This window comes from Myxine glutinosa, chromosome 13 (genome assembly GCF_964187855.1).
Source record: "Myxine glutinosa chromosome 13, kmMyxGlut1.1, whole genome shotgun sequence".
Lineage (NCBI taxonomy): Eukaryota > Metazoa > Chordata > Myxini > Myxiniformes > Myxinidae > Myxine > Myxine glutinosa.
Genome location: NC_136273.1, coordinates 40,873,017 through 40,888,890, shown reverse-complemented (window position 1 = coordinate 40,888,890; position 15,874 = coordinate 40,873,017).

The following is a 15,874-nucleotide window of genomic DNA, read 5'->3' as shown; positions in this document are numbered from 1 at the left end:
CCTATGACAGCATCATTAACATATGCTATTCCACATGGAGAGTTCTTTACAATGAGCCATGTCTCAATTTTTTATATGCAGCGCTTTCAGAGATATAGAGGTGCAAAGTTTTTCGGTTTTTCCAAAATGGCGCCCATACCACGTGACCTATGACGTCATAATTATCATTAAAAATTATACAGGTGGAGTTCCACCTATGTGAAAATTTCCTGTCAATCAGACCAATGGTTGCAGAGAAAATCATATATTCTGTGCGGACAAACAAACAAACAGACAAACAAACGGATTCAAATACAATACCTTCTCCTCTGGCGAGGGTAACTCGAGAGTTCATAGAACACATTACCCAGGGTGTCTTGAGAAACAAGGCAATGGGCGGAGTCTACAAGCAGCAAATTTAATTAGTCGTGATGACGTGAAATGCCGAAATATTTTGTCCAATCCAAGTACTTCTAAACAGAAGGGTTTTGAAAGTGGTAGAGGCGATTTGTGTTATACAATGTTCAAGTACATACAGTAACAGTGGCTTCAGAAAGTAAGTATTCACACCCCTTGACTTTTTTCACATTATGTTGTGGTACAACCTGAATTAAAAATGGGCAAAATTAAGATTTTTTGTTTGTTACTGATCTACACATTTGTACTTCCATAATGTCAAAGTGGAATTTTTGTTTTAAAATTTTTACGAAATAATTAAAAATGAAAATCTGAAATGTCTTGGGTCAATAAGTATTCAACACCTTTGCTATGACGATCCAAATTGAGCTCAGGTGCATCCAATTTTTCAACAATTCATTTATCCCATCTCGTCTTCAGTTGTCATACCCTTCCTCCCGTCCATGGTACACTGAATCTTGTGGCGAGGCAGTTGCCATGAAGCAACTTGCCTTCACCTCTTGGAAGGCTAATCCAACTGAAGGCAATCTCAGTTCCTTCCACCAAGCTTGGAAAAAGTGTGTCTACCCTCAGGAGAGCCAGGAAGCACTATCTCTCTACTCTCAAGACTGAACTCTCAAACCTGTCTCCTTGTACCCACGAAATCTCTCTCTGTACCCACCTTTCCCAGTCGAACCCAGCTGCTCCAGGACTCTGTGTCCTTCTCTCCCAACAAGGTGGAGAAGTTTCTGTCAAACCTCGACTCTGATTCTGCAACCGGACCAGACGGCATCAGCCCACGGGTCCTAAAATCCTGCTCTTCCGCTCTATCTCACCTTCTCTCTGTTCTCTTCACCCTCTCTTTTGCTCAAGGTCATCTGCCTTCAGCTTGGGAATCAGCGAACATTACCGCTTTACACAAAAAGGTGCAAAAACAGATCCTTGCAACTACAGACCAATCAGCCTGCTCCCAATAATCAGCAAGGTCATGGGTTCCATCAATGCTTCCGATATTAAATCCTTCCTCTTCTCCAATGTCTTGATCTCTGATCATCAATTTGGTTTCAGACCAGGTCACTCTACTCTGGACATGCTGCTTCTGCTGTCTCAACAATGGACAATGCTGCCTCAATGCCAAACAGGAAATCAGAGCTGTCTGATCCCTTATCCCACTACTCAACCACCCGGGCCTCTTTATGCTTCTCCTTAATAAGAAGAAGACTAGAATGATCGTTTTAAGGCCATTTTCCCTGCTAGAGCGGGGTTAGCCTTGCGGGCCCCATGACAATCATGGTTCCCTGTTTGAGGCAATGTTTTTATGGCCGGATGCCCTTCCTGACGCCAACCCTTGGTCACGCTCTTACGATGCGCAGGGATACGGTGTACCTATTCTAAATCGGGGTACACACCGTGATCATTCCTCCCAGCAAGCTGGTACTCAATTTGCCGACCTCGGAAGGATGACAGGCTGAGTCAACCCCCCTGGCGTTAATTCAGCGATCGACCGGGATTCGAACCCAGGATCCTAGGATCCAAAGCCGGCACCCTAACCGCTCAGCCAACCGCTAAGCCACCACCTTCTCCTTAATGTCATTCCTTATCCCACTACTTAACCACCCAGGCCTCTATATGCTTCTCCTTAATATTGTTGCGAATATGGAATTTGGCCTCCATATCCGCTTGTAAATATTCCCCTATTTCCCCAATACTCCCCAACTATCCCCAATCCCCCATTCCCTAGTCCCATTGTCTGTAAACAACAATCAGTAGAGCCGACCTTCCCCTTTTTCCCCCGTTAAATGTCGTGCCCAGGTCCACCGCATCTCACGTAGACAACTTTCGGACATCTTGCTAGTTATTCTTAGTCTATGTCAGTTAAGGACTCCTTTCCATTAATTCTGACTCTTCGTTGCACCAGAATGTGATTATATGGCACCAGTAGTGAGTTTAGGACCTTTCCCATACCTCCTTCCATCTTCTTCCCCAAACAACAACAACAACAACTACAGCTACAACAACAACTACAACCACGGCGCGCGGGGGGAGTGTGCGTCCTCCCACCAGCTCGGTTAGCCGCCATGACCATGCGCTCCACGGGGTTACCACGAAGGGGCTGGCTGTCAGCTCCTCGTCAAGGGCGGAGCCTGGTAAACCCCCCGCACGCACCCAATGAGAAGCAACGTGCCGATTCCACGAGGCGGAGCTAACGAGCCGAGGGCGTGTCACTCCCCGCCGGATATACGAAGCGACTCACCGGATGTGAGGTCAGATGCGCCCCCAGCTTGAAGAAGAGCAAGTCACTACCTCCGAGCGCTGCGACCTCCCTGCATGCTGCATCTCTGGACCGGACCGAGCCGATTCTGTCCCTGAGCCCAGGTGCACCTGGAGCCATCGATCCTGCCTTTCCTAGCCATCAATCCCCGTGTGAGTCAGCCTTTTGTCCCGTTTATCTGTCGTCTGTTGGGGTTAATATAAGATTGTGTCTAAGTGCTTGTCTTTCTATGCTGTACCTCTCGTCCCTGTAATCTGACCTTCCGAACGAATATAATCTCCTCCGGAGGTCTTGAGAACCGTATCCATGGTGTCGTGTCATTTTAATCCCAGCCGTGTGTCTTTTCCTTCATTGACCTAGCGTAGCGCGATTAGTCAACGTTCGGGTATAATCGGGTAACTTGTGCAGACGTGGTCATACCAAACCGCTCGGTAAATAACATCTAAGCCACGTCTGTAACAATTGGTGTCGAGGAGTGGAATTCGGACCCGGGACTAAATTTATTAGGCCCAAATTTGTAGTAGAGTCGATTCGGAGCGCGTTTCCCGCGCGAAATTATAACGGCGAAATTTGAATTTGTTATACGGAAATAAAAACCCGAATTTTGAAAGTCGCGCTATGGCAGACCAAGACAGCTGGGGTCCGGTAGTGGAGAGTGAGGCAGGGTCGGTCCAGGACCAAATTGAGGGACATGAGGAGAGCGAAGCAGTGAGGGTAGCAGACGCACAAAATAGCGTCGTTGCGCCCGACGTTGCGGGCGCGCAAAATGGCGCCTCGCAAGAGCGCGCGGTAGCCGAGCCCGCTGTATCAACGGGCTTTAACATGCAGCCGATTGACATGCAGGCCCTCATTGCGCAGCTACAGGCAGCTGTACAGATGAGTATGGGGAGCCAAATTGAGCGATTGGGTGAGCGGTTGGGAAACCAAATTGTGGGAATGAGGGCTGATAGTGAGCGATTGGAGGGCCAAATGGGGGTAATGGGAAACCAAATGGGGGTAATGAGGGACGAAGCGAGGGGTACTGGTGAGGGATTAGACAATAATTTTAGGAAATTAGACAATAGATTAGGGGAAATGCAAAAGGGGTTAGAGGGGGTAGAAAATAGAATGGCTGCCCAGGAGAATCAGATAGAGGGAGTGAAAAATGGGTTAGAGGGGTTAGAAAACAGTATGGAAGGCAAATTGAGGGACATGAGGGACCAAGCGGAAAGGGAAGTTAACCAAATGGGGCAGCAGATAGAGGGGGTCAGAATGGGGGTAGAAACTAAACTGGATGCTCACAGGGAGGAAATGGAGCAGATGAGGGTGGCATCTGGGCAGGAGATGCAAGTGATGGGAGAGGAGATCAGAGGAGGAGTGAGTGAGGAGGTCGGAGGAGTGCGCGAGGAGGTGAGGCACTGTAAGGAGCACATGGAGAAGGAGGTGAGAAAGGGGACTGTAAAGTTACAAGGGGGCATAGAGGTCCTGACGCAGGAGGTGGAACAGCTGACGGAGGGACAAAAAGAAGTAACGGAGCAGGTTCAAAGGAACACTGCGGTATTAGGAGGTTTAAAAGCGACACAAAACGACATAAAAAACGACTTGATAGCGACAAAGAGGGAATGTCAGATGGTACGTGAGGGACTGACAACGAGGTTGGACGAGGTGATAGAGGTAATGGAGACGAAGGACCGGCAGGTGAGGACGCACCTGGAAACGGTCAAGGTAGCCTTAGAGGATGAGCTTGAGGAGACGTACCGGGGAATAAAGGAGGTGAAGCAGAAATTAGAGGAAGTGGAAGAAGGGGTGAGCGAAATTAAGAAGCGACGGAGAGGGGATAAGAAGGAGATAAAGGAGGAAGTAAAAGAATTGGTCCAAAGTCTGTGTTTGGATCGTGAGGATGTGCTCATTAACCGGATGAGGGATTCGCAGGTGATGGAGGAGAAGCGAAGAGGAAGAGGACCCGGTGTAAGTGGTGACCAATATGGTCGTGCGTATGATGCGCCAGGGGATTTAAGAAGCTTGGGGGTCGAGATAGACCCGGGTGTTCGTGAGAGGCCACTGGTGAAGTGTGCGACAGGTCTGGTGTGCGAAAAAGGAGGTGTGCGAGAAAGTCCGACTCTGGGGTGTGTGAGGAAAAAGTGCACGCCGAGGAGTGAGGGTGCTGGCGAGAGTGAGTCGGTCGTAGCGAGTGTGCGAGGGAGCACATGGAAGCGCGGTGTGGTAAGTGTTACAGAGGGTGTGACGGGAGAGTGTGCGCAAGGGTGTGCGCGAGAGAGGTGTGTAACGGACAGGTGCATGAGGAAAGAGTGCGCTGTCAGAAGTAAGGAAGAGTGTCCACCTGTGGTGAGTGTTACAGAGGGTGTAACGGGAGAGTGTGCGCGAGAAAGGTGTGTGACGGACAGGTGCATGGGGAAAGAGTGCGCTGTCAAGAGTAAGGGTGAGTGCGCTGTCAAGAATGGAGGTGAGAGTAGTGAGAGTGACAAGGAGAGTGAGTTGGTTGTGACAGGTGAGCGAGGATGTACACCTGGGATGGAAGGATGCACACCTGGAATGGTAGAGCGTGAGTGGGAATGCACGCTGGAGTTGGTGGTGAGGCACGTGGTTGGGTGTGCGAATGAGAGCACACCTGTGATTGTCACAGAGGAGGTGACCGAGGAAGGGGCGCGAAGAGGTGTGTTGGTGAGGTGTGCGACCAACGAATGTGTGCCAAAGTGTTCGGTGGTCAGGTGTGTGACCAAGTCTGTGAGTGGACTGAGAGTACCTGGGTGTGTAAGGAAAGGTACGAGGAGCATGGAAACGGCTGGAGGTGTGAGCAAGGAACGGGCTGCGGGGTGTAAGAATCCAGGTGAAGCATCGACGGTAACCAGGTTAGAGGTTAGGTCGACTTTTAGCCGAAGCGGGCCCTCGGTGCGTGCTGGGCCTCGCTTTGAACGGCCGCGTCCGTGCTCCACTAGGCGGAGCGGGCAGCCCGATAGAAAGGGTCGTCATGGCGACCACTTTTTGTTGAGGCAGTCCGGCAGGTCGAGATCGGGACATTGGATGGCTCCACGCCGAGATGGTGCGTGGGATCTCGGCCCGGGTAAGCCCCCGTCCCTGCACCGAGTGCCGGACGCATCCAGCCGCTGGCACCAAACAACCCGCATTCATGGCTTGGCTTTACGAAGCCGGGCTTTGGACAGGAATTGGCGCACCGAGAGGCATTAGTGAGTAGACTGGGTGATGAGGTTAGTGTTTTGGACCCAAAATTAGAGAAAAACAAAATTTGATGATTGGCAAGGGATTGGCAGTAGTGATTGGCAGATGATGGGTAGTGATTGGCAAATTTTCGATTTGTTGGAATTTGATGTGCAAAATTGGTAGTGAGAGACCCCCGATGTGGTGGGATGGCAAATCCACCATCCTTCCCATGTGGGGGCAAAGGAGCAATAGCTTATGGGGTTGATGGCAGTGGAAACTAGCCCGGGTGGGTTAGGTTATTAGTAGGGATCTAGAGAAGATGACCTTAGGTAACGTTAAGTTTAGTTAGTGACTGATACCTGTAGTGGGGACGCAGGTAGATTAGTGTGGATGATAATGACGAGGGAGCGCAATAGTTTAAAGGGACGACTGGGAAGCGCAAGTTTCAGAAGGGAGTAGTTAGCTGAGATGATGCTGTGTGTGTGAGAATTGAACAGGTGTGATTGCACAGGTGTGCAACTGGACAGGTGTGTGGAGCAGTGTATGAGTAGTGAGTGGTGTGGATCAGCGCGAATGCGCTTGGGGAGAGAAGGGTGCAGGTGGCACCAGGTGTGAGAGCACAGGTGTGCAGGTACAGGTGTGTGGAGAGAGTTGGAGTAAGTGGTACGGAGTGGTGTGCATGGTGCGAAGGTGTGGATGGGGGAAGAGTGGACCCCTATCACGAGTACCCGGGGCGGGTAGTGTAAGTGTTAGGTAGAGGGTATAGGTAAATTGTGGTTGGATATTGGCATCTGTGGTGCGGTTGCAGAATGGTGTTGTGAATGGGTGCATTAGTGTTGTGGAAATGGCTGGGCGTGTAGCCTGTAGTGTGTGTAGTTGGTTGGGCACCCCACCACTGTGAGGATGTCGGCCAGGTGAGGCCGCAGGTGGGCTCTGGGAGCCGGTAGTTGTGAGTGGGTGCCTGAGGATCCCGGGTGTGGATCGGGCAGCCCAGTGCCAGAGAGGGCACCGAGTGGGGAGAGCGCCAGAGGGCCTGCCCCAGTTAGTTAGGTTAGGGTGAGGAGCTAGGTAAGCTCGGGTGGCAACTGCAGTGGTGGAGGTGTGCAGGTGGGTAGACCCGCTGGGAGAGGTACACGCCACAGCCCAGAAATTGTGCGAGGGCACCGGGAGATGAATCGGGGGAGTGAGACCCCAAATTGAAAAGCACCACAGTTTGGCCAATGGGAATTGGTTTTTAGAACCCATAGTGTAAGAGGGCCAATGGTTTGGCCGGAGAAAGACCCCGGGTAGTGTAAAGTTGTTAAAGTCATTGAGGAAATAGTTAGGATTGATGAACCTGTCGCACCATACGCAGCCACTTACCTGTGGTGATGATGATGACTCCACACCTGTGTTTTCTTTGTTTTGTTGCAGGAAATGAAATTGCTGTGTGGATTGTGAGACGCATCACGACGTGGATGAGACATTGGGGTGATTCCATCTCTCCCTCCCTAGGAGGGACTGATGATGAATTGGTAATGGCAAATTATGATGTTGAGTTGAAAATGGCAAATTTGATTGGTTAGGAGGGAGAGAAGACGAATTTGGTATATGGGAGGAACGGGGAGGACAGTAGGGATGTTTGTTGATTTGTAAAGTAGATGTTTATGGGTAGTGTTGTGTTTTGTGGATACAGTAAGGGGTAAGGGAGGGGCCATGTAGGTTACCTGGTGGGGGGGGGGGGGGGGAGCGTACGGTAGGAACGTACCTGTCTCACCTGGTTCCCATGTGCCCCCAGTGTGCATTACCTTGCATTGCGTGCACTTTTGCGCCCTTACCACCTTACTCACTTGTCTGCTTCTTTTGTCTCCCACCTCCGAGGATCTGGCTTTGGGGTAGAGAGAGAGGAGAGAGAGGTGCTGGCTTCGCAGTTGTGGGCCTGCACTTTCGCTGTTTGCTGCTTGGATCGATACACCATATGGACCGCAATGTTTGTGGCCACCCACAATGGACCGCAGCTCTTTTGCGGCCAAGCACCACCCGTGGAAGGACCTATGGGTCAACGTGGCACCGATGCCATACAAGGTGAACCACTAACAGTTGGCCCCCTGACGGCCACAATAGAGAAATGGACGCGGTTGGCGCCTTTCTTTATTTTTGAAAGAAGTAAGAAGGCCAAGTGCACCACACGAAGGCAAGACCAGCGGCAGAACATCGGCCGGCTGCGACACCACACAATGATTTATAGACACTTTATTGGTGCACCGGATGGTGCTCACTGTGTGATGGGGTGGTGCTTGATGCTTGGAAGGGGTGCTCTGCACATTATTAAAGGCCATAGGCCACAGAGCACTCGTGGGTTGGTGTATCGATGCTAGCATGCGTGCTCTCTCTATGCATAACATCTGCATGTGTTCCTCCAGAAACAGGTCCTGGATCGTAGTGTAAATATCAGCGTAGTCTTGTGTAAATAATGCTCCCTACCGGCTGTATGTTTAGTTTGAGGATTCTTTCCGGATTCGGTTAGCCTGTGGGTGTGTTTCTGTGAGGAGAAGGGTGCAACGTCGCAGGGGGACATATTTACTCATTTGTGAATATCTGTAAAACTGTCGCACTCAGGGTAGAGTTAATAGTAGAGGGAACTACATTGCGTGGCACACTAAAGTAGGTAAAAATTTATCGGGTCGGGACGCCCCGAGGGTAGAGAAGGGTGCAATGTTGCGAATATGGAATTTGGCCTCCATATCCGCTTGTAAATATTCCCCTATTTCCCCAATACTCCCCAACTATCCCCAATCCCCCATTCCCTAGTCCCATTGTCTGTAAACAACAATCAGTAGAGCCGACCTTCCCCTTTTTCCCCCGTTAAATGTCGTGCCCAGGTCCACCGCATCTCACGTAGACAACTTTCGGACATCTTGCTAGTTATTCTTAGTCTATGTCAGTTAAGGACTCCTTTCCATTAATTCTGACTCTTCGTTGCACCAGAATGTGATTATATGGCACCAGTAGTGAGTTTAGGACCTTTCCCATACCTCCTTCCATCTTCTTCCCCAAACAACAACAACAACAACAACTACAGCTACAACAACAACTACAACCACGGCGCGCGGGGGGAGTGTGCGTCCTCCCACCAGCTCGGTTAGCCGCCATGACCATGCGCTCCACGGGGTTACCACGAAGGGGCTGGCTGTCAGCTCCTCGTCAAGGGCGGAGCCTGGTAAACCCCCCGCACGCACCCAATGAGAAGCAACGTGCCGATTCCACGAGGCGGAGCTAACGAGCCGAGGGCGTGTCACTCCCCGCCGGATATACGAAGCGACTCACCGGATGTGAGGTCAGATGCGCCCCCAGCTTGAAGAAGAGCAAGTCACTACCTCCGAGCGCTGCGACCTCCCTGCATGCTGCATCTCTGGACCGGACCGAGCCGATTCTGTCCCTGAGCCCAGGTGCACCTGGAGCCATCGATCCTGCCTTTCCTAGCCATCAATCCCCGTGTGAGTCAGCCTTTTGTCCCGTTTATCTGTCGTCTGTTGGGGTTAATATAAGATTGTGTCTAAGTGCTTGTCTTTCTATGCTGTACCTCTCGTCCCTGTAATCTGACCTTCCGAACGAATATAATCTCCTCCGGAGGTCTTGAGAACCGTATCCATGGTGTCGTGTCATTTTAATCCCAGCCGTGTGTCTTTTCCTTCATTGACCTAGCGTAGCGCGATTAGTCAACGTTCGGGTATAATCGGGTAACTTGTGCAGACGTGGTCATACCAAACCGCTCGGTAAATAACATCTAAGCCACGTCTGTAACAATATCATTCCTTATCCCACTACTCAACCACCCAGGCCTCTTTCTGCTTCTCCTTCATATTGTCGTGTGACTGCCCTGTGGTCAACACTGCAGACTGACACGGAGGACCAAACGAGCTTTAACTCCGAGGCGTTTAATTCAATGGCGAACCTTTGTTACACGCGAGGGAAGCAAGTGGGGGAGAAGCCGTAAGCGCTTCCCTTCACGGATCCCACCAGCAGTCTTCAAACCTGCAATAATTAATTCAACCGACAAAGTATTTACAATGTACAAAAAAATGCCGGCTTTATTAACCAAAATGCCAGTAACAAAGAAAATGCACGATAAACTAAATTCCTAATTGGAGCGCTCCCATACAGACAAGGGATAAAATAACTGAAAATAAATGTGTAGTTTATGGCGCTTAGCTCGAATCGGCTCTTGAATCTTGCCAGGAATCGTCAAAACCTCCTCGCGTCCTTGGCAGGAAAATATGCTCGTTGTCGCGAACTAGGCCTCGCTGTGCGTCCGCTCACTCCTGGCCTCGCCGAGAGAGCAGCGAGCAGGCAGCGCCCGTCCACTCATCGTTCTTGCTTGGGAAACCGCAGTTCTTCCTCCTCACGATCACTATGAAGATGTCAGAACATGACCGTTCATGATGAATCTTCCTTGCACAAGAGCAATAGCGCTCGTTCGCTATGGAATCCAGAACGAGAAGCAGAAAATGTTGGCATAAGACCTCTTGGAAGTATACTGGAAGTAATCTCTACCAGCTTTGCACAGTGAGATGGTGAAATCTTGCCCAGAATCCTCTGCATTAATTCCCTCAATGTCATCCCCTTTCTCTCAATACAATACTCTTTTACCCAGATTTATACACCTCCTCCTATTTCCCCCTTCCTATCAAACTGACACACCTTGTATCCTTCTAATCATCTCCTCCAGTTACTCTTCTCATTAAACCTCATCTCACTTACTGTAACTATACAATACTCCTCGTTCTCTAATTTGGCCTCAAGCTCTTCCATCTTTTAATTTAAACTTCTGCCATTGGTATATAATATGTTTACGTTTTCCCTTCCTGAAATTATATTTTCCTGCCTGGCCTTACCAATCATAATGACATCATCAGTTCCTTCCTTCATAGCTTCCCCAACACTCTACTTACCTAAAAAAAAAAAGCCTGCATTCCTTCAATTCCCACTGCACACCTTGTTGCCACCTTTGTATTTATTATAGAGTATGTCCATCGTTCTGAAAGCACTTCCTTTGCCCCCAAAATTATTCCCACTGCCTTAATGCAAATCCTTCCTCCGTACACAATTATTCCAACCATAGGTTGACATCTATTGCACTGCTCATAATTTATATTTCATTTCCTAATCTTGGGAAAATCCCAGAAAACATTACCTCGCAACGCTTTGCTTTCAGCCACTTATCCAATATCCTGGATCTATTTTTCAAATCCTCAGAGTAAACTTTCCCTACATAATTTGCTCCAAGATGTAACATAACCAACATCTTCCCACTGTGAAAGGCTACGATGTCATTTATCCTTCCTTCAATACCCCTAACTTTGACGCATTCAAAACTACACATCTCTTGGTGAACGAACGTTCCTACAGAATGAAGAATCTACATATTTAATAGTTTCATCACCAACAAAAACTTTCTCCCAGACCCCATTCCTACCTATCTCTATTGCTGCACAATCAAGGCTGCCCGCACTAGGCACACATTAACCACGGCCTGCACTCAGCACACTCACCACCACCTGCATTCGGTGCACCCTCACCACCGCCTGAACTCACCACACACTCACCACCACCTACACTCGACACACCATTACCACCGCCTACACCCTCACCACCACCTGCACTCCTTGCACCCTTACCACCACCTGCACTACTTGCACCCTTACCACCACCTGCACTACTCGCATCCTCGCCACCACCTGCACTCCTTGCACCCTCATCACCACCTGCACCATCACTTTCACATCGCAGACATATCGGCGGTCTCTGTATAAACCCTTTCTGGTTTTTGCATCCTCTGCTTCCCCTCCCCCCTCCCCCTACAAGATTTCTGCATTGTGCACGTGATCCACAAGCAATCCCCTTTTGGGGAAACACTTAAAATCCAGAATCATCTCTCATCTCCATTCATTCATCCCTCTTTCCCTACATGTGGAACCAACTTTTACATTCTCTTCAATCTCTCTCACTCCTCCAGGTCTTCAAGACAGCTGTTAGCCACCATCTCAGATCATCCCCCATCCAAACCATTATCTTTTCTACCCCTGTTAACGCCCTCCTCCCCCACCTCCAATCCCTCATCTTTCCAAATTCCCAGTTTTTCTTCCTGAGTTTGCTTCTGCTTCCATCTTGTACACCCCCATGCATCCTCCCTTACCCCTCCTTCTTCCCCACATCTATTATTTGTCCATCAACCCTCCAGTTGGTGTGTTCCCCCCCTCCCTCCCACCCCCCCTCCCCCACTTTCTACTCTTCATTTTGTTACTGTTACGTGTTGATCCATTCTGTGTTCCAGCTCCTCCACCAACCTTGACTGTATACAAAAACCCCAAAAATTTACAATTCAAATACTACTAATAATATACATTTTGTCACATTATATGTGTATAAAACACCCTGGTGATGTTTGTGCCTGCCCCACTGTACCCATCCCCACTCCTCCACCCACAATCCTCCTTCCCCGTGAATTAAAATCGATAAACGGTTAGAAAGAATAAATTGCGATGTACAGTAGATGTAGCACAGATTTGATGGCCAACTGTGACACTGTACGATACACATTCACATGGAGAGTATCGGGGTTCTCCTCCACCCTCAACTCCCGGGACTATTAAATTGTTTTTAAACATGCAAGACCCTCCCAGGCACACCCATCATTTTCAGTTCATTCTGTCCGGTGTGGGTATGGTTCTCAGAACCGCTCACTCGCACACCTGGCGAGCCTGACACGCATCCTTCATTATCCTTCCTCCTCGACTAGATGCAAATAAGTTGGTTTATGCGTTGTATTATTCTTAGGGAATAAAAGATGAAATGAGTTGATCTCCATAATGCTTTGGAATGACATTTAGGTTTACAGACATGGCAGCCATCATGAGAGATGGAGGAAAAACAGGAGCTGGCAGCATGGCCTATGCTTAGAGGTAGGCACACTCACCTCTGAGCTGTCTAGCCTGGGTTTGAATCCCGACCCAGCTGTAACCTGTCAGCCTGGTGAGCGTCGTCCCTCGGATGGATGTTACACCAGTGAGGTGGAGAAAGCAGCTTCCACAACCCACTACCATGGACAAAAATACACTTAAATGGTGGGAAGGGAAGCAGGCCCGATTCCAAAAACAATTTATTTTGGACAAGAAAAGACACTTTTCATTAGGATTGTTTCATGCATCAAATGGTTTACCCTTCGAGTTGATTCCATTGGAAACAATGGATTTTTCATCAAGATGCAAAAACCAAGAAAACATTCGATATTACAGCAAATCGATATTACAGCATCAAACCCGGATTCAGGGGAAATCACAGCTATCACCCATGGGATGATAATAACAAGATAACGATAGGACTGATGTATCGTCAAACATATCGACATCAATCTGGTATCAAAGCTTCACGATAAATAGACCACAGATCACATTTTTTTTACCAGTTGTTAGTGTTGATCTTTGTAATATGGTCGTTGATTCACAAGTTAAGTTGGAAGGTGAACCTACAAATAATAACCAAGTCAATTAAAAAACAAGTACAAAATAAAAGTATCAAAACAGCAGCAAAAGTAGAATGGCACTTGGTAGAGAGGTACCTCCGCTAGGCTGAACAGTCTTTTGCTTTGCATGCACTGATAGGCCAGATCTGGAGTCGGACCTGAACCAAAATCGAATCGGCTTGTTATTGTCACTTATCCAACCTGTCCCCAAAGTTTCGTCCGAATCCGTCCATAAATTTTGAGATATCGTGCTATATATCGGTTTTAGCCCTATTACTGGATGGTGAAGAATCAATTTAAAAATTCTCTGATCCGGATTTTAACCAAAATTGAATCAATTCTTCCTTGTCACACACCCAACATATCTACCAAGTTTCATCCAAATCCATCCACAAATGTTTGAAATATCCTCTTCACAAACAGACAGAGGTGAAAACATAACCTCCATCCAACTTCGGTGGTGGAAGCAACTAGAACGGCACTCGGCAGAGAGCATATGGTGTTTTGTATGCCACTGATGGGTCGGATCTGGATCCGAACCCGAATCAAAATATAATCGGCTTGCTATTGTCACCTACCCAACTCATCCACCAAGTTTCTTCCGAATCCGTCCACGACTTTCTGCAATATTGTGCTATATGTAGTTTTTGACCCTGTGTCTCAATGGTGAAGAATCGTTAAAAAAAATTCTGGTGTCAGGATCCAGATCCTCACCAAAATCTAAATCTCTTCGTCCTTGTCACACAACCAACTTATCCACCAAGTTTCATTCGAATCCGCCCATAACTTTCAGGTATCCTGCTCACAGACAGACAAACAGACAAACATAAGTGAATATACATAACGTGTGTCCACCTTCGGCGACGGAGGTAAATAAAACCACATACGGCTTCCAAGCTCTTCGCACTTTCCTCTGTACCGATTCAAAATTCTCTACCTCGACTCGGGAATGAGCAGCGAATGGCCTGCACCATCTAGTCCCAAAGCAGCACCTGTGAGGACGTGACAAAGCACGTGAGAGGGCACAGTCGTTACAGGGAAAAAAAAGAAGGTGGTTATTGACGGCAGTGATGTGACAATAGTGGAGTGGTTTGTTCAGGCAGGAGAATGAAGCTTGTAAAAATTTAAAAAAGAATATTCAACGTGCAAGGTTGGGATTGGTGGTGGTGGGATTAAAAAACAAACATCTGTGAAAGAAGAAACCCTTTAAAAGAGGAGACTAAACTGCCTGAGCTGTCGAGAAAACATTGGACCTGCCAAGACTCTGCTATTTGGAGCAAGAGAAAAAACTTTCAGCATGCTGTTTGTTCTTTGCATTTCCTTGTAAACAAATGCCTGTTTAAATATCCATCAGTTTGTTCACAAACCCAAAAATGTTGGAACGAGATATAAAAAATTGCATCTTGTTGAAACTATCAAATCATTATTTATCAACAATATGACAGACAGCATCATTCAGTCTGGAAGAAAAAAAAAATTAAACTTAACAAAAGTTGCTCAGAAATAATAAATCACTAAAAAATACATATATTTGTGTATATACATAAATTATTTAAAATAAGAACTTTCTACATCTGGAAATACAGTTTATATAAACATGTGTGTGTATATATATATATATATATATATATATATATAATATATTTAATATGTATAGATCATTAATATGCTAATTCTTTCCCCTGAGATTAATATCCGTCTCTCCCCCATCAAGTTGGGGTTAGCGACTCAGACCATGTGCACTTACCTGAGTCTTTCATTTACCTGCCGGTCCTGTCTCACATACTATTCATTTATTTATTTTGTATACATGGTCGAGGATCGTGCAAGAGCGAGCGAGAGCAGAATTGGAATGGAGGAAAATGGAAAGGGGGAAACACCAACAGCAGAGTAGAGGTGAGAGCGAGATCAGGGAGAGGAGGAGGAAGACACTTGGGGGTGAACAACAACAACAACAACAACATGCATTTTAAGGCCATTTTCCCTGCTAGAGCGGGGGTTAGCCTTGCGGTCTCCATGACAATCTTCTCCATTTTGCCCTATTTTCTGCACCTCTCCTTGTTAACCCCCTTGCCCACATTTCTTCTTCCACCATCTTTAGCCAAGTCTTTCTCGGTCTTCCCCGTCCTCTACTTCCTTCGAAATTAATTTCCATCACTCTTCTCAACCAGTCACTTTCATCCTTCCTCAACACATGACCAAACCATCTCAACCTGTTCCTCTTCACAGCATCAATCACAGGCAATATTCCCATCATCTTTCGCAATTCATCATTTGTCTTCCTCTCTCTCAACGATACTCCGCACATCCATCGAACCATTCGCATTTCCACCCTTTCCAGCCTTCGTTGCTGCTCTACGTTCATTACCCATGTCTCGCTCCCATAAATCATAACACTTCTCACACATGCAGCATACACCTTTCCCTTCAGCTTCAGCGACACTCTCCTCCTCATCAGCACGCCACTCAGTTCCCGAAACTTCTTCCATGCACATCTCACTCGAGCAACCGTTGCCGAGTCTGATCCACCTTCTCCATTCAGCATGTCTCCGAGGTAGCAAAATGTT